Source organism: Canis aureus, chromosome 5 (genome assembly GCF_053574225.1).
Source record: "Canis aureus isolate CA01 chromosome 5, VMU_Caureus_v.1.0, whole genome shotgun sequence".
NCBI classification, from domain to species: Eukaryota; Metazoa; Chordata; class Mammalia; order Carnivora; family Canidae; genus Canis; species Canis aureus.
The window spans coordinates 53,104,951-53,123,954 of NC_135615.1; the positions used below are offsets into that span (position 1 = coordinate 53,104,951).

The window sequence follows — 19,004 nt, forward strand, 5'->3', positions numbered from 1 at the left end:
CTTTCAAAATACACAAATAGGGCAAAAGAAATCTTTGATGAATACGCAGGAGAATAAACTCCTCCTTTTATCACTTTGGTCTTTCCAGTGAGTGTCGCGCGAAGGGAGAAGGTCCTGTCTCAAAGGATGAAAGTCTCACGTGTATAATATAGTTAAGAAGTGTTTAAGTGTTTGTCCTGACTTTGCACAGTGGTTGCTGAGTCTCATTAGAGAGTAAGAGGAGAATGTAGACTTCCAAGGAGTCGATTTGGAAAATATTACAGAATGTTTGGACGTAGTTTTCCAGCTCACTGCTTCACGGGCTTTTCTGCCTCTGGGACTAGTTTTTTGAATGAATGGAAGGAAAAGGCCTGATTCCTGTAAGAATTTTTGTGGACAAGAAAATCAGAACCCTCTGCTAAATATATAACTTATGTTTTGAGCAGATGGAACAGACCCTTAGGTATATTGTGCTGAGCACAAAGTGCATTAATATAGCAAAGACATTTAATTATATATTTAATAGACTACTTACAGAGTCAGCAGAAATTAAACATTTATACCACGTTGTAGTTTAAAATAAGCTTAGTGAAGTTGCATAAATAGCTTTACCAGAAATTTTGCAAGCCTTGCCTTTTCCAAGAGGCAGGGACAGTATCCTTTTAAAGTTAACTTTGTGTTAACTTTGTGTCCACACGATCTAGCACTCAATGCTGATTAAGTGAATACAGGTATTGGACATCAGACATGCTGTGTCAAGACCATATCCATATCACTAGTGACTTCTATTTTTATTTTTTTAATTTTTTACTTATTTTTTTATCCCTGGTGACTTTTAATTGTGGTTGGCGTGTGTATTGTTTAGCCGTGGCTGCCTAGCAAAACATCTCAAAATGTAGCTGCTTCAAACAAACATGACACCCTGGTGTAGGTGGGTCAGGAATCCAGATGCGATCTGTCTCATGATCCCTCACAAGACTAAAATCAAGGGATTGGCTAGAACCACAGTTACCTCAAGGCTCGACAAGGGGAGGACCCACTTCCAGGGACACCAAGTGGTTGTTCGTAAGATTCAGCCCCTTGCCAGCTGTTGGAGCGCGAGGGTCTCCATTCCCCACTGGGTGTTGTTGGGAGACCAGCTCCTGCTCCTTGGTATCTTGCCCTCCCCGTAAGGCAGCTCACATCATGACAACTCACGTCCATCTGAGTGAGCAGGTGAGAGGCAAGGTAAGTCAGGAGTCACAGTCTTCTCTAAGCTAATCTTCCAGTCTCCAGGAATGAATCACTAAGGTCCACACCTGGGGGAGGAGAGATTGTAAGGTGGTGTGAATACCAGGCACTGAGATCAGTAGGAACCATTTGGGAGGCTGCCAACCAGTGTTGGAAAAGGTAATAGGTGTGTGGTGGGAGCACCTCCACAGTCAGAAGCAACCACCCCTACTGCAGGACATGGTTATTTTATACATGTCTTGTCCTATTTACTGTGTGTATGTGTGCGTGTATATGTGTGTGTGTGTGTGTGTCCTCTCCTACAGGATTGTACGTTCCTTGGTGACTGGGATCTTACCTTGCTTATTTTTATGTCTGCACTACACATGTTCTTTAGCCCTTAAATATTTAAAAAATAACAGAACCCAAGAATTAGGAAAAAAATGCATTCAGAGTTGGACTGGCTGGTTCTCTTTATTTGCCTTCTCCTGGAAGCAGAGCTGGATACAGGGTTTTGAGGGCACGTAGGAGGCTTATGGAATGAAAGCCAGACTCAGATTGCTGCGGTGGGCCCTGGGCATGTCTGTCCGTGGGGGACCTCCCAAGACGCACATTGAAAGATCCCCTTGGAACCTTCCATTGGAAGGACTCAGGACAGGTAGCTGGGGCCTTTGTTCACCACCAGCTCCTGTCACCCATTGGTTGAAGGTTGTACCAGAGGAATTAGCTCCTCCTCCCTCTGGGCAATGACAGATGACCATAGTCTTGGGGAGTGACTGGGGCCGAATTAGGAATATGCACAGTGTGTGTGTTGAGGTGAGTTAGCTGTTAGCACCAGGTCCGTCTGAGCCTGCTCTGAATCCCCGCTGCAGCAGAGACTACAATCAGGAGGCATGTCGGGCGACTCTCAGGGACACGATGCAAGCTGGCTGCGGTGTCTGCGACATGTGCAGTGGTAGCAGGTAGGAGCAGAGGTAGTCCTTGAGGGTTAGGGTGGGACAGTGCAGGAGATCACTGTGTGACCCTTACCTAGAATTCAGAGGGACTAAATCCTTTTGTGCAGTAGTTTCTCGAAGGTCTGTGCTATTTTATTTTACTATTTCCACTTGGGCAAAAGGAAAAGCAAGATATTGATCTCAGTTCTGAAGGGTTATTAATTGCCCTCACATGTGCCAGTCAATGTCAGAGCTGTCTGGCGGAAAAGATTAGAAATTTCCTGTGTGTTGTCTTTATCAGGAAAACACATACTGGCTGATTGCCTTTCTGATTTTCAATCTGATTTTCTTTTTATCTGATTATGAATCAAATACTGTGCATTGTGCAAAGACAGTCCTTATGCCCATATCATCGTAAGAAGATCTTTTGATTGTGCTTGGTATGAAATTGGAATGTCCTTGTTTTAAATATTGACCCAGACAAGAGTGAGGGTTACATGACCAGCAGCAGTGCTCTTTAAAAAAAAAAAAAAAAAAAGTGAAAAGTTTAGAAAATACTGCAAAAAATAGAGAATGACATAACACTTCTATACCTGGCATCTAGAATTAAGTGTGTACGTTTTGTCCTTTTTTTGTCAGATAGTAGTTAGGATAAAAGTAATTGAATATTATAACAAGAAAAATTCATGTTAAAACGTTTATAACGTGAACTGAAAACTCCTTTCTGGGCCTCTGTTTCTTTACTTACCCTCCTTTCCAGAAATAACCCCCCATCCTCAATCTGGTGCATGTATTTCCAGTTCTCTTCCCCCCCCCCCTTATATATAGTTTGCAACATTTTTTCCACTCAGAATTTTTTGGATACGTTTACATTGGTTCACAGATATTTAGTTCATTTATTTTATTTTTTATTTTTTTAATTTTAAAATTTTTAAACTTCATTTATTTTAAATACTAGTATTTCATCTTAAGGCTAGGCCACAGTTTCTGTCCTTTTCCCTTCATAGCAGACATGTTAGTTGTCTCTGAGTTCCCCGTTACAAGAATGCCTCAGTGGATGTCTGTGTCTGGGTTTCTTGCTTCCTGTATGTAAGGATTATCCAAGAGCCTGTGCCAAGGAGCAAAATTACTGGTTTTGAATAGATGAGTATTTCCACCTTGAATACAAACGGCTAAAAATTTTGTCAACATATTTGACCCAATGCACACTGTCTACACCAGACTGCGATTTTCTTCCGTATTCACCGCACCTGCTGTTTTGAGGCTTTTTCTGATTTTTTTGCTTTTCTCATGGGTTTAAAGGGATTATTTTGCTTTTTTTTTTTTTTTTTAAGATAACACTAAAAGAGGTTATGTATCTTTTCATATGTCTGGTGGCCTTTTGGGGTTTCATGTTCCCCCATTTGTTAGGTCCTATCTTTTGCCCATTACTATTTTTTAAATTAACTCCTATATTTCATGCATCAGGAATATCTTACTTCTTTAAAATGTATGACATTATTTTGTCATACAGAAGGCTTAAAGTATGATGAAGTCTACTTTACTGATATTTTTCCATGAGTTTTACTTTTCAAACCTGTTTAGGAAATATGTTCCTATTCACAGATTTAAAAAAAATAGCTCATACTTCATTTTCTCTTGAAAATATTTATTTTTTTAAAGAATTTAGATTCTTTTTAAAAAAAAAAGATTTTATTTATTCATTCATGAGAGACAGAGAGAGAGAGAGAGAGAGAGGCAGAGACATAGGCAAAGGGAGAAGCAGGCTCCACACAGGGAGCCTGATGTGGGACTCGATCCCAGGACTCTAGGACCATGCCCTGGGCCAAAGACGGGCGCTAAACCGCTGAGCCACCCAGGGATCCCCTCTTGAAAATATTTAAAGCTGTGTTTTGACATTAACGTTCTCATTCATCTGATTTTTTTAAAGTATGGTTTGTGGCATGGATTAAATTCCATTAATTAAATTAAATTAAATTTTTTTAAATTTCAAAATCGATTTTATTGTAGCCAAAACAGTGGAATTAACTGTACATAATAAACTATTATATACATACACATTTTAAGTTATAGGGAATAAAGTTTATTTTGGCAGATAGTGTTAAAATTAAAGTTGCATACATTAGTAACATAACATCCTTAATTTGGTATAAGTGTGACACATTTTCCTGTTTTCCTGTGTTCCGCTAAGTCACCATAACCTAAACTGCTTTATAAAACTGATATGTTGAAATTTAGCTTAATGTTTTCGCTTACGCTCTGATTCCAAACAAAACTTTTCATAAGTTTCTTCTATCTCTGGGTCCATAAATTCATATATTTTTCTAGGTGGAAAGTGAGTTTTTTCTGTATCATTTACTGAATTAGTGAATCTTTTCTTTGGTATTCTCTCTTTATTTTTACTACATTCCCATTTGTGTAAGGGTCTGTTTTGGGGTTTTCTAGTTGCCCCAATCTGTTTATTCTTTAGCGAATACCACATGATTCAATTACTACGATTTTAAAATAAAGCTTGACTTCTGTAGGGTAAGTCCTTTATTTTTATGCTGCTTTTATTCAGAACGGATTTGGATATTTTTTACTATATAGGCTTTGAAGTGAATTTTAGAAGCAATTTGTCTAATGCCACCAAAACAGATCTACTTGGAATTTCTATTAGAATTCCAATGGCCCTTCAAATTGATTTGGGTATATATGAGTCTTCCCATATATACATGACTTAATGTCTCCATTGATTCCCATACTCATTTGTGCCCATTAAACTGTTCTTTACAATTTCCACACCTTTTTCATCTTTTTCTCTGGTTTTGTTTTACGGTGTTATCCGTACATCTATTCTACTGATAAGTGACTTTATATTAATTTGAGAGGTACAACACAACAGTCTGATGTATGATTATGTTGTGAAATGAACACCGCGATAGGTTTACTTAACATCCATCACCTCATGTCGTTTCTTTTTCTTGTGATGAGAGCTTGGTCTAATCTAATCTCTTAGGAACTTTCAAATATCCAATATGGTGTTGTTCACTATAGTTACTATACTTTACCTTATGTCCCCAGAGCTTATCTTCTAGCTGGAAATTTATACCTTCTGACCACCTTTGCCCATTCCAGCCACTCCCTCATCCCCAACCTCTGGCAGCCACCAAACTGTTCTCTATCAGTTTGTGTGTTTTGGATTCCATTATATGTTATATTATACATTATTTGTCTTCATGTCTAACTTATTTCACTTAGCCTAAAGCTTTTTTTTTCTTCGTAATCTTCCAGCCCACATTTTCTCTGTCCATTCATCTGTCAGTAGACACTTAGATAGTTTCCATGGTTTGGCTGTCATAAATGATAGTCAGTGAACATGGGAATGCAGATATCTCTGTGAGTTAGTGACGTTGTTTTCTGTGGATATATACCCAGAAATGGAATTGCTGGGTCACTTAGGAATTCTATTTTTAATTTCTGGAGGAGCCTCCATACTCTTTTCCACAGTGGCTTCACCAGTTTAATTCCCACCAACAGGTACAGAAGGGGCCCCTCTTGTCCTCATCCTTGCCAACATTTCTCTCTTACGTTTTGTTAATAGCCGTTCTGACAAGTATAAGATAATATCTCATTGTGGTTTTAGGTTGCATTCTCTTGATAATGAGTGATGTTGAGCACCTTTTCATTTACCTTTTGTCCGCTGATATATTATTTCATCTTTTAATAGGTGTATTTCTAGATATACTGTGACATTTATTGCTATCATAAATTCTTTTTTTCTTTTTTTTTTTTTTACCCTTTTACGTTATATGGTTGGTTTTTGCTGGTGTATACAAATACTGTTTGTTTTGTGTGGGATCTGGTGTCTAAGATCTGTTTTGAGCTCCTTTCATCATTCAAAAAATAATGTCTGTAAAATCTCAGATTTTATTTAGAAACATCCTGTCAGCTGTAATTAGAATAGCGTCCCAGTTATTTGATTCATCTTTTTCTAACTGCATTGGTGGGGACTTCTAGTATGTTGTTAAATCATAGCAGTGTTAAAACAATTCCTGTTGCTGTGCAGCTGGAGAATTATACACCTTCTTTCTCCTAATCTTTCATCTTGCTTTTGTTTTGTTTTGTTTTGTTTTTCATCTTGCTTTTGTAATCACTGTTAGACATACATTAAAATTTCTTATTCTGCTCTCCATGTTGGTAATCACCATTCTGCTCTTTGGCATTTTGGTGTTCCTTAAAACTCTGCAATGTTAAGTAGCAGATTAATGGAATTAATATTGGTGTCCTACTTTTATTTAAGTCAGTGGCTTCCCTGATTCTTGGTTCTCTCTCCTAAGTCCCTTTGACCATTTTTTTCTGCCATTTCCCCAAACCTGGTACCTACCCCATAGACCCTCCTCCAACCGAAATAGGACTAAATCAGAGAGCTTTGTCTTGGTCTACTTTTAACTCATCGGCATCTTTAGACTACATTACAGTTTTCTAAGGGACGTTTTTATCTTACTATCTATTTTGATCAAATTCAGAGATCATTAGAAAGCAGTGATACTGAGGAACGAATTCAGTGTAGCCCCTGGAAGCCACATGAAGGCTAGTCAGTGACTGTGATGTCACATGAAATGAATGATTTAAATACAAGGAGAATACCTAATGGGGACCAATGTGGTCTGTGAGCTTCTCACACCCTTCCGAACATGAGTGGCCTCAGTGGTGGCAGCAAGAGTATTGTGCTGCCCTGCATACGGGCTCTTTCCCCAGGACATTCGCTGAGATTGCAGGGCACATTGTGTAAGGGTGTCCTAGAATCAGGCTTTGCATAGAGCAGTAGGGTTTTGGTTTCAGTAGGTATTTGTATGTCGTTTATAAAACATCTCCGACTCCTGTCACTGAACTTAAAAAGCCAAACGGTTCATCAGTACTACCTTGAATAAGTGGTTTGATACATCTAGGTAATGACGTGCTGTGACTAGTAAGATAAGAGGTTCTTTGGGGTCATAATTGAAAGCACAGACTGTGTGGCCCATCTGTCGACTTTGAATCCCAGCACCGCTTCTTAGCAGCTCTGTGACATCGGCACATCGTTAAACCTCTTTATACCCGATGTCGTCATCTGTAAAATGGGGATAATCCCATTACCCAATTCATAAGGCTGCCAGGAGGAATAAAGAAGTTAATATACGTGACGATCAACAGAGCCTTACACACAGTAAGTGTTACATATAACTGTTAAGTATTTAAAAACTCAGGATCACAAGAATATGCATTCCCTTCTGTGGATCTTGCAGTTTGGTGGGCACAATAAAGTATGCTATGCTGGTTTTTTGCTGTTGGGATTGCACAAAAAGAGACGTTCACATTTAGGGAGGTGTTGCTCGTGGCTGTAAGTCACAGAATACCCCTTTATTCTTCCAGGAATGTTTTAGGATAAGTATTCCTTCAAGATTAAGTGTTAAGGAGTTAAAGGCAAAGTCTTACAGTGTTTTTTTTAAATATCTGTTTCAGCTGCACAAGATTAGCACATTTTTCTTGGCAAAGAACACCTTTTCCTTTCCTTTTATTTTTTTATTTTTATTTTTTTTTGGTCCATGGCCTTTCTTGTTTTTTTTTCCCCAAACACTTCCTCTGAGGCTCCTGTCTTTCTATCATCTGCCTTCATTCTCTTCCCCATGCATCAGCACTTCCCTCCCACCACTTCCCATCGTCTGACTTTAAAAAAACAAAACAAAACAAAAAAAACACCCCAAACTTGTTCATCGATTGTTTAGCATGTTTCCTTCCTATTTTGCATTCCCGTGGGTGTCTGGGACAATCAGAGTGGAAGTGCCCTGACAGCATGGGAAAGTCACTGTGTCACTGGGGATGGACGTCACTTTAAGAGTGCAGGCAGGACACATGATGGATGGGGTAACCGAAGCAGTGCCCGGGCCTGGTGCTCAGGAAGCCAGTTAGGAAGCCATCAGCTTCTAGTTTTGAGTCACTGCTCAGTTATTTTCAAAGAGGTTAGTTGGCTCAGGATTGGCTTCACTGTTAGATAACTGAAGGTATGTTTCCTATACCGTGGCCATGTGTGATTTCTTTATTTGAGGACAGAGGATGCAAGATATCAGTGGTCTCCCCAAAGCCTGGAAGTCCTGGGTCTGAGCTCTATTGCTGTGTTTATTCATAAAGGTAAAAAAACACTCAAAATCCTCCCAAAATCAATGACATCCAGTTTATAACTAGAAGTGAGCTGGGTGGATGTCAGAGGCACTATGAACCAGCGGTACGTAGTGCCATCGCTGTTACCTCCAATGGCCAGCATTTATTAATCACTTGAGGCCAAGCATGTACTGCACACGTCAGATCTCTTCTTTCATCTCACACCCTGTGGAGACAGCCATTGTCCCCATTCTACAGATGCAAACATGTGGATGTTTCGAACCATTTTCACTGTGATGGAGTCCCTTTCACGTATGCTGTGTGCACCTCACGGGCCAGAGCACGTGCGTGTAGCTACTAGTAAAGAAGCCAAGATGCAATTTTTTTTTTTATATTCTCTGGATCAGAGTAGGTTTCGGTTACAGAGTAGAAAGATGGAATTACAGAACTGGAGGATAGTTCTATTTGTACTTGTTTAAAAGTTCATGCCTTCCAAGCGTCCAGGGCCTTATTAATGAGAGGGAGTGACAAGATGACCTTTTCTTCATCTCCCCACTCAAGGATTTATAGTGAGTGCGCTTGGGGTAAAAGACACAGTTGTCATTGTGTTATGGGTTAACAGTGTTCTATCAGGTGTGCAGTGTTGTAATTATGATCGGGGTGGGTACGTACACCCTTAATCCGTTTCACATATGAATCTTGGAGATAAGCAGCTGCCAGAGAGGTCGGTTAAGCACTATCCTGCCTCAGTCGGCACAGCCGGGCTGCTTTCCCCTTCCTGGGCCTCTGGCCGTTCTCCCCATGCCTGCTAGAACAGATGAAACAAATCAAAACAGCTTTGAGGAGGCTGGTGCATTCCCCCCCCCCCTGCTTAATTTAAACCCCAATCAAGTCTAATTATCAGAGCCATATTACTTGCTGGCAATAATTTGCTTTGGGTACAACTCAGAGCTACGTTGAAAATTTTATTTTGCCTTCAGAAAATTGGTTTACCTTTAAATTTTTTCCCCCAGATTTCCCTATGGAAAATTGGTTCTCTTAATTTAGGTATCTTGTAATTTTTCTCATTAAAAAATGTGTGGCATGTGATATCATTAGATTTTTTTCCCTAAATTGAAGTGACTTAAGTGGGTTGACATATGTGCTGCAGTATAATTGTGCTGTGTTTTTGGAGCTCAAGACAGTAATTACATCCATAAACTTACTGTCTATGGTAAAATATGTTAACTGATCATTGACATAAAATTCATTAATTTGAATCAATATATAATGCTCTGAGAAGCCCTAACAAAGGATCATTGACTGATGGGTAGGATACCATCGGAGACCCAAACATTTCTCTGTGAACAGCAGTCAGCAGTAAACATTTCTAAACAGCAAGTCAATACCATGATTCCCAAAGCACACCTAGCACGAAGCCTACAAGAAATTTAAACTATGACATGAGCCCAATAATTGAATTTACTTGTTTTTAAAAACAAAGGTTCTCTTCTATATTTTTGATCTGTACAATATCGAGCTGACTTTCCTAGAGGATCTTGGAATTTGACATGCTCAGATGCATCACGCCTGGTTACAGGTGTGGATGCTGAGGTCCAGCAGAGCTAAGTGACTGGGACCCCCTTCCATCACCCATCAGGAATGGGATGACCCTGGCCCTCGGGTCTGCATTTCCTGCTGGGCTGCAGAGTGCTTTCCCCCTTTCCTAAGATTGAATAACTTTATAAGGCAAACTGAAGCATTCTTGGGCTGGGAAGTGATTTCAAATTCAAAGTAAAGAATTTCCTTAGGAATCCAATCCCAGGATTTTCTTTTCACTTGAGACTGCAAATCTAAGGATATCACATGAATGCAAAACCTTGGCAAAAGCAAAACCCCTGTCATTAGATATGTGGTGCTTTACAGATAATACCTGGTTTACCCCTTCAGTATTTCTGGGAAGCAGGAGCCGGAGGAGAATTGTACCACATGGCTTCTCTGCTTAAATTGCTTGTCTCTGCTCCCTTCAAACACACGAGCACATCCATCGTGCTTTCGTGCTCATGCTGGTACCATAGGCAGTTTGGCAATGGCATTTTTTTTTTTTTATGGGCAGGGGTTTATTTTTAATTCCAGTATAGTTAACATACAGTATTCTATTAGTTTCAGATGTTTAGTCTAGTGATTCAACAATTGGACACATTACTCAGCGCTCATCAGAATAAGTATGCTCTTCACCCCCTTCGCATGTGTCCCTCGCCCCTCCGGTAACTATCAGTTTGTTCTCTATAGTTAAGAGTCTGTTTTTTTGGTTTGTGTCCTTTTTCCTTCTTCATTTGTTTAGTATCTTAAGTCCCACCTGCGAGTGAGATCATATGTTGCTTTTCTCTTAACTGACTTCACTTAGCCTTATGCTCTCTAGATTCATCCATGTTGTTGCAGACAAGATTTCATTCTTTTTATGACTGAGTAATATTCCTCTGTGTGTGTGTGTGTGTGTGTGTGTGTGTCTCGCATCTTTTCATGTATTTATCTGTCATTGGATACTTGGGCTACTTCCATGTTTTGGCTACTGTAAATACAGCTGCCATAAACATAGGGATATATATCTTTCCACATTAGTGTCTTTGTGTTCTTGGGGGTAAATACCCAGTAGCGAGGTTACTGGATCGTAGGTTAGTTCTATTTTTGACTTTTTTGAGGGGCCTCCATACTGTTTTCCATAGCAGCTGTCCCCATTTGCATTCCCACCGACAGTGTGCATGAGTATTACTCTTTCTCCACATCCTCGCCAACACTTGCTGTTTCTCGTGTTTCTGATTTTAGCCTTTCTGACAGGTGTGAGATGGTAATTCAGTGTGGTTTTGATTTGCATTACCTGGAGGATAAGTGATGTTGAGCATCTTCTCATGTGTCCGTTGGCCATCTGGGTGTCTTCTTTGGAGAAATGCTGTTCATGTCTTCTGCCCATTTTTTAAGGGGGTTATTTGTTTTTTGGGCATTGAGTTGCTAAACTCTTTTTTTTTTAAAAGATTTTATTTATTCATGAGAGACACACAGAGAGAGGCAGAGACACAGGCAGAGGGAGAAGCAGGCTCATGCAGGGAGCCCAATGCTGGACTCGATCCCAGGACCCCGGGGTCATGCCCTGACTACTGAGCTACCCAGGCATTCCGAGTTGTATAAGTTCTTTATATCCTGTGGATACCAACCTTTTGTCAGGTGTTATTTAGCAAGGGCAATTTTAAAGGTGGAACAGCACATGCTGTTTCAGAGTCTGGACTGGGCAGAGAAGAGAGAAGGGAAGCAGTCCCCATGCTTGCTGGTGTTAACTTTGGCTCAGTTGTCCTATGGTTACCTTCTAGCTTCTCTCTGACCCCCAAATCACTTTGTACCGAGCTCCCTTCCTCTCTTTCTCCTCTTCGTCTCCTCTCTCCCTTTCTCTCCCACTTCTCTTCTTTTACTTCCTCTCTCTCTTCTCCCTCCCTTCTTCTCTCCCTCCACTTCTCTCTTTCCTTCTCTCCCTCTCTCCCTCCCTCCTTCCCTCTTTGCTTCTGCTCTCTCCCACTACCCATCTCCCCTGCAGACTTGCATCAAAAGGCTCCATGCCCTTTGGTGTCAGGTTGGCTTAGGTCCAGTGGGCAGCGGCTTTGGAAGCAGGGAGGGGGAATAGAGAATGTGATAGAAGTCATTCTCTGGCTCCCTTCCTGTGGCATTAGGCCCAGGCTGACTGAATGCTCTTCTGAAAGTTAAGGGCACTTGTCAGGTGACCCTCTCTACCCAGCTCTGTCCTGCACGTTCTGAAAGCAGCTTCCTCCCTTTGCCTCTTCTGGCCTAGGTGTGAGGAAGGAGCCCTACTCTTTTTACTTTTTTGTAAATAATTCCACTATCAATTTTTGTCTCAAATCATCCAGTCTGAGTTATGCACTCTTTTTGCTGCAGGAACCCTGGCTGAAACATTGGGTGTGAATGAGCTGGTATAATTGTGCATCGTGTCTGTAAATTTGCTTCATTTATTGATTTGATAATTATCTATCCAGCATCCACCGAGTGCCAGGCAGAGGATAAACAAGACCAAACTCCTGGCCTTGTGGAGCTTAGAGGGGGGAAAAAAAAAAGAAAAGATGAACATGTACATGTACAATATAATGTCACAGAATAGTAACTTTTATGAAGTAAAGGAGAAGAAGTGGAAAGGAGTTATGGGTGGTCTTTTAGGGGAAGGGACATTTTAACATTGCTGAATGTGGTGAGTCATGCATGCTTTGCAAAAGTACTCATAGGAGTGTATTTTAGTGAAGGGAATCACAGGGAACCTGAGTTGGGAATGTGCTTGAAGAGCTCTGGAAACAGCACAGAGACTAGTGTGACCAGAGAGCAGTGGGGATTGGGATGGGATGAGGACCACAGGATCCAGATAAGTACCCAGGGCTGGGCTGCTTGAGGCATTGCAGGCCCTCAAAGGACTTGGGGTGAGTAGAAGGGAAATATACTGGAGGGTTTGGAGAGAAGGAATGTTACCTGTGTTTTACAGTGTGGCTCTGTCTGCCACTGGGAAAGTGGAGTCTACCGATGGCAAAAGAGCAGAAGGGATGTGAGGTATTGCTGGATCCTGGATGACTGGGATGCTAGTATGTGTTGAATTGTGTCTGCCCCAAAATGCACTGAAGCCCTAGCCTTTGTATCTCAGGATGGGACGTTGTTTGAAGAGAGAGTCTTTACAGAGGTCATTGAGTTAAAAGAAAGTTGTTAGGGTGGTCCCTAATCAGGTGGAACTGGTGTCCTTATAACAAGGGGAAATTTGGAAAAGGAGGCGACCTGTGGGAAGGAAAGAGCGTTAAGAGACATAGGGAGAGGAGGGCCATCTAGAGGCCAAGGAGAGAGGCTGGGACAGAGCCTTCCCTCACGGCCCTCAGGAGGAAACAACCTTGCTGATGCCTTGATCTTAGACTTCTGGCTTCCAGAACTGTGAGGAAGTAAGTGTCTGCTGTTGAAGCCATTCAGATGGTGGTATGTTCTCACAGCACCCCTGAGCCAATGATACTGGTAAATGGTTTGGATGAGGTGCTGATGGTAAAAGCAAGCACGGTTGAATTTGAAATACGTCATGAAGTGAAATCCCCTAGAATTTTCTGATGGATTAAATATGGGGGAGGAGGGGGTTGGTGTCTGGACCACGGGAACTGAGATTAAGAATGTGACAGCAAGGCTGATGCCAGGTCGTTGCTTAGAGCAAGTTGGCTGAATGTAGGAGTTGAGGCAAGATGGCGGTGAGGCCACTGAGGAGAGAAGTGCGGGGGACAAAACATCAAGAATCGTGTCATGGGCTTGTAAAATTTGCAATTCCTGCTTAACATCTCAGAGTAGGCAATTAGGGTTGAGGGGGAGATGTGGTGAGGGCAGAGTCATAAATGCCCAGTTGGGGTCACCACCCACCCTGCCCTCCAGATCTCCCTGCAGAGCCTGGGCTGCTCCCTGCTGCCCGTGTGGACACCACCGGTTGTACACAGAGGACTAGAGTCAGTACACAGGTATTTTTATATAATGTTCAATGTAGTTATCTTAATATATGTTAGAGGAAAAGTAACTGGGCGGCCTGGGTGGCTCAGTCGGTTAGGCGGCTGCCTTTGGCTCAGGTCATGATCCTGGGGTCCTGGGATCGAGTCCTGCTTTGGGCTCACTGCTTGGCGGGGAGCCTAACTCTTCCTCTCCCTCTCCTCATTATCTCTCTCTCCAATAAATAATTAAAATCTTTAAAAGAAAGAAAAAAGAGAGAAGGAGAGACATTTGTAACTGGAACAACAAAGCCAAGATTTCAAGATACTATTACTTAGGCTATCATTAAAAATTGAAGTATTTCATTTAAAAAAAATAATTAAGAGTAGTATACATAGTAGATGTCATAGTAGACAGAGTACATGGATCTGGAAATATGAGTAAGTGAATGATTGACATTTGGGTCGCAGCCTGAAGCTGCAGAGTCTAAAGATTCCTGCTTTATTATGGTCTAAGAACCGCTTCCTTAGTGTGGTTTTGAACCGTAGGTCAAATCCATCTGATGTGGCAGCCAGAGCCTGGCATTTGTTTAAAAAGAAACTATCCTAGATGAGCAAATAGTGTGCCTTGCCAGCAGTAAGAGTCACGTGTTGTTGAAGGAGGTGAAACGTATTTCTCTCTGAGTATCGCAGTGACACAAGTTAGAAAGCCATTGTTTTGGGGGTTTGCTTTCACAGGTGGGAATATCCCTTCCACTACCCCATTTTGGTGACTCTTAACTCCAGCCAGAAGTTTGAAAGAAAAAAAAATGATGTACTTTCATCTTGACCAAGTTATAAATTATGGAAGTTCTCATAAATTATAGTGGGATTAATTCCATGGGATTTAGAATCCTACAACGTCCTCCTCGAAAATGTGTTGTAGCTTCTAAATGGTACATTTCTTGCACGTTCATTTGGGTTTTTTGATTCGTATTTTGATATGCTTGGTAATTGTTAAATCTCCCCAGCTTGTGGATTCTTGGAGTCAATTTATTTTAAGGAACTTTCTTGACTTTGCATGGTCCTCGATTGCTTGATAGACGTGCAGGGGCTCCTTTACTAGGGCCCGTTTGCAGGAGTGTTGTTGTATTTTAGTCAACTCTTTAGCAGGGGCTTTGGTTGGGGATGAAACACATTCATCACAGGCAAAAGGATGTCTCAGAGTTTGGTGAAAAATCTTATTACCTGAGAATGCATATGATTCTTTCCAGAATTAAAATTGTTTTGAATGGACTTTTAAAAGACATTGTCTGGGAGCCCTTGAAACAATTATGTTTATTTTGTTTGTTTGTTTTCGTGTATTAAAAGATCTAGGCTGGAGATGTCTGATAGTAGTTTTTTTTTTTAACCATGGGATTAATGCCAAAATTGTGGATATACTTGGTTTAGAATTTTTCTCATGGCTCTAATTTTGAGGTAGAGTACCTTATCCATGACTTAAAGAACTAGTTATTTTATAATCCAACATCAGCCACTAAATTCACTGGACACCCATTATTTCATGCCTGATAAATCATTTTCCACTGAGTATTCTTTGAAGTGTCTTTGTATGATGCAAATTAGGTTAAAGTACTATGCTATCAGATATGTACTGTTTAGGGAACAATAATTTCTTTAAAAAGTATGATCTGCAGTGTTAAGGGATGTTTATGATTTCTAAAATGACTTACTTAACAGGAGTCTTGACGAAAGCATTTAGCACGGACCTGAAGTGTGTCTCATTAAGTTTCCAGATTATGCACATGTCAACACTTCCCTTGTCATTTTTTGTCTAATAGTTTATTTACACAACCGAGGGCTGCTACTTTTATTAGTGGTGGTTATGATGGCACAAAGATTTTGGTTAAGTGAACCTGAGCAATATAATGTTGCCATGAAACTGATGGTGAGGCTTCCACCCCTCCTTCTCTTGTCCCCACACCCCCCTGCAGTAAAGAGCCTCTATTTACGTATGTAAATAAGCTGCTCTGTAGAGAGCCCCCTGGGCCACCCAGGTCCAATCTGTTATTTTGCTGAAGTTGATGGAATTAGCCAGGAGGTAAATGCTACCCGGAGACTGATGTCTCAGTTTGGGATGACAGATACCAGAGTCTGAAGGCTGTCATTTAGGAGGAAAAATGGCTTCTTGGGACTAAAAGTTTGGGAAAAGAAAATGAAGTCATCTATTTTGTCTTTCACATTAGCCTGAATGTTAGAATTCAGTTTTTCTTGAACATGGGAAGTTGTAGGTACAATTTTTTATATATATAAGGTGTTGATTTCCGGGGTACCTGGGTGGCTCAGTGGTTGAGCGTCTGCCTTTGGGGTCAGATCCCAGGGTCCGGGGATCAAGTCCGCATTGGGCTTCTTGTGGGGAGCCTGCTTCTCCCTCTGCCTGTGTCTCTGCCTCTCTCTGTGTGTCTCTCATGAACCAAATAAATAAAATCTTTTTTTAAAAAATAAGATGTTGGTTTCCTGCATTGCCGTTAATAAGAGCCCTGTTTGCTTTTTAAAAAATGTCAAGTATTTAATAATTGACTTTATGTAACTGCTTATGCTCAGAGGTGCATTGTCTGTACTTCTCCTGGTTGTGTCAGGGAATCTGGCCTATAACAAGACTGGAAAAAGGAAAGAAGGAGTTTTTACATGCCTTCATTGAGGTCTCCCTCAAGTGAAGAAGCAGATGTGTCTAGCTTCTAATGAATTAAATTCTTCTCAAAAGTTTTTATCCAGTCCCTAGCTATGTACATCTTTCCACAAAGCCTCAGTATCATCCAGCTGATTCCAGAATATGTGAGTAACTGACCATGACTGACTTGGTTTTTTTTCCAGTGGTAGAGTGCAATGCGACTGTTGAATTCTGTTGAAAATTAAGATTAGTTTAAGATAGGAGTCACAGGGAGGAAAAACTTGGTGTGAGCTGCTCACAATTCCTTTATTTTCACCCCGTATGCAATTCATTAAAATGACATCAATACTCCAGGGTGTTCTTTGGTTTCTATTAAGATGTATTACCAGAATCTGTATAAATGTATTGATTATTTCATACCCATATTTGTTCACTGCAAGCAGACTATTGTTACAGACTCATTGTACTTGATGATAAATGAGATAAAATGGAAGCCAGGTTTCAAAAAGCCACCTCCCCCCAGCCCTCCTCCCGGAAGGATATGCTTAGTCTCTTTAAACTGGCCTTCTGCTGGGGGGTTGAACATCAAGATTCTAGTTTTAATATCAACATCTGCCCCCTGCTGAGTTCATGGTGCAATTTGCTAATTAAAAAAAAAAAAAACCACACCACTTTCACCTTGCAGTCAGAAGAAGAGCAATAAACCACAGGTCTACGATTTAGTTAATTTGCACATTGACTGTAATTGTATATTTAACGCCAAGATTAATTTTTTTCCTCATAAGTGGAAGCCTGGCACTGTGCATTGGAACTCTTAAATCAGTTGTAATCATTTCATAGGAAGGTTAATAAGGGCAGATAGATCTCCAGATATATTAATGAGGCTATTTATTTATTTATATCTAATGACTTTTTTTTTTTTTTTAGGGAAAAAAAATTAAAACCACTTTCTGATAAGCCATTGCATTTAAAGGAGAATTTTCAAACCCAACTAAATACATAATCTCGTGATTTATAAAACATAGAGTAGGGGCACCTGCGTGGCTCAGTCCATTAAGCATCTGCCTTTGGCTCAGGTCATGATCCCGAGGGATTGAGCCCCAAGCCCATCTGTGGTAGGGCTCCCAGCTCAGGGGGGTGTCAGCTTCCCCCTCTCCCTTTCTGCCCCTTCTTCCCTTGCTCACGTTCTCTCTCTCTCAAGCAATAAATAAAATCCTTTTTTTAAAAAGTCATAATGGCATTTCTCCTGCGAAACTATTGATTCTTTTGAGTGAGAAGTCATACTCAGTTTTTTTTTTTTTTCATTTGTTTCTGTTTTGCCAAATATTCAGTGAATTAATGAGCATCACTTTTGCTGTTAAGCCTTTGGTCCATTTTTCTAGGTCATCTGAGATTTAAAACTGTTTCCTTGGATTCTTCCAGAAGAGAGTAGGGAAAGAATGCATGTTGGCAGGGCAGTTACTAAAGAAAAACATAATTCTGACTCGTAGTCTACTTAATGACATTTCCTTTTTGAAAGGTAAGCATTATATGTTGGACACCAAAGTAGTGATTGTTGGCATTTCAAGTGGATGTGATTGATCCACGTGTTAGAAGTAATAGAGCTGTTATCCCTGGAAGAAGAATTGTTAAGTATTGTACTATAGATGCTGCATTCTCACCTCAGTAGAAGGCCTTGTACTCTGCTGTGTCAACAGGGCTGAGCTAACTATCACACTCATGCGAGGGGCTCTGCTCCCTGTGTGGCCTCTCCCTTGGACCAGGGGCTTTAGGCACAGGGATGTTTAAGACCTTCTCTCCATTGCTTTCATCTTCCTATCACTGAAGTTGATGCTCACCATGGATCGATTGTTTGCTTCTCAAATTCTTGAAGGAATGGAGAAGTGAAACTCTGTACAGTTGACATGGACCTCTATTCTAAACTTGCCCTTTAAAATATAATTTCTTGGATTTTTTTTATGTATATGTTTGGCATGGAATAAACGATGGGAAGTGTTGAGTCTTTCTATGGGATCCATCTCTATATACAAGAACATTCATAGGACGGGTCTAAGGAAAAAGCACCCTTCCTCATAGATTAAAGTACTAAAGCTCAGTCTCTGTTGGAGCCAATAAAATTTAATTGCATTCAGGGACAGAAATTTTGGTGGTTTCCAGGCACCAGGAGTTCTTCCAGGATGATGCAGGGAGGCTGGAGGTTTTTCCATGTTTCTGAGGAAGGCTGTGATTCCCATGTCATTCTGCTGATACTTACATGAGTGGCAAGTCCAAGAGTTCCCTTTAATGCCTCTTGTTATTCTGGGAAGATTGACTTCAGTGTTCAGGGAAATCGGGTTCCAGTCTTCCTTGGTGTCCTTCAAGTACAGTCAGAGAAAGTATCAGATAAGGGAAGAATGAAGATTTGTTGGGCAATGTCTGCATCCTGGGCTGCATTCTTAACTTTATTACTCAGGTGTATATTTAAGGCTGGTGTTTAACAAAAGGATTTGAACGTGGCATGTGCTTCCATGGGGGGAACACGTCGTGTTTTTATTATTGGATGTCGGCTAAAAGAAACAAGTACAGTGCCGTTAAACGCTGTCCCTCTCCCTTTTCTGACCATTTCCCATCATCCCATGCCCCACCTCCTCCCCTTCC

At 40.8% G+C, this 19,004-nt stretch overlaps 1 protein-coding gene across 1 annotated transcript in view; it reads left to right on the forward strand.

Moving 5' to 3' along the window:
- Positions 1–19,004, forward strand: part of MAST4 (microtubule associated serine/threonine kinase family member 4) — a 537,692-nt gene that overhangs the window by 230,247 nt on the left and 288,441 nt on the right. The window lies entirely within an intron of this gene.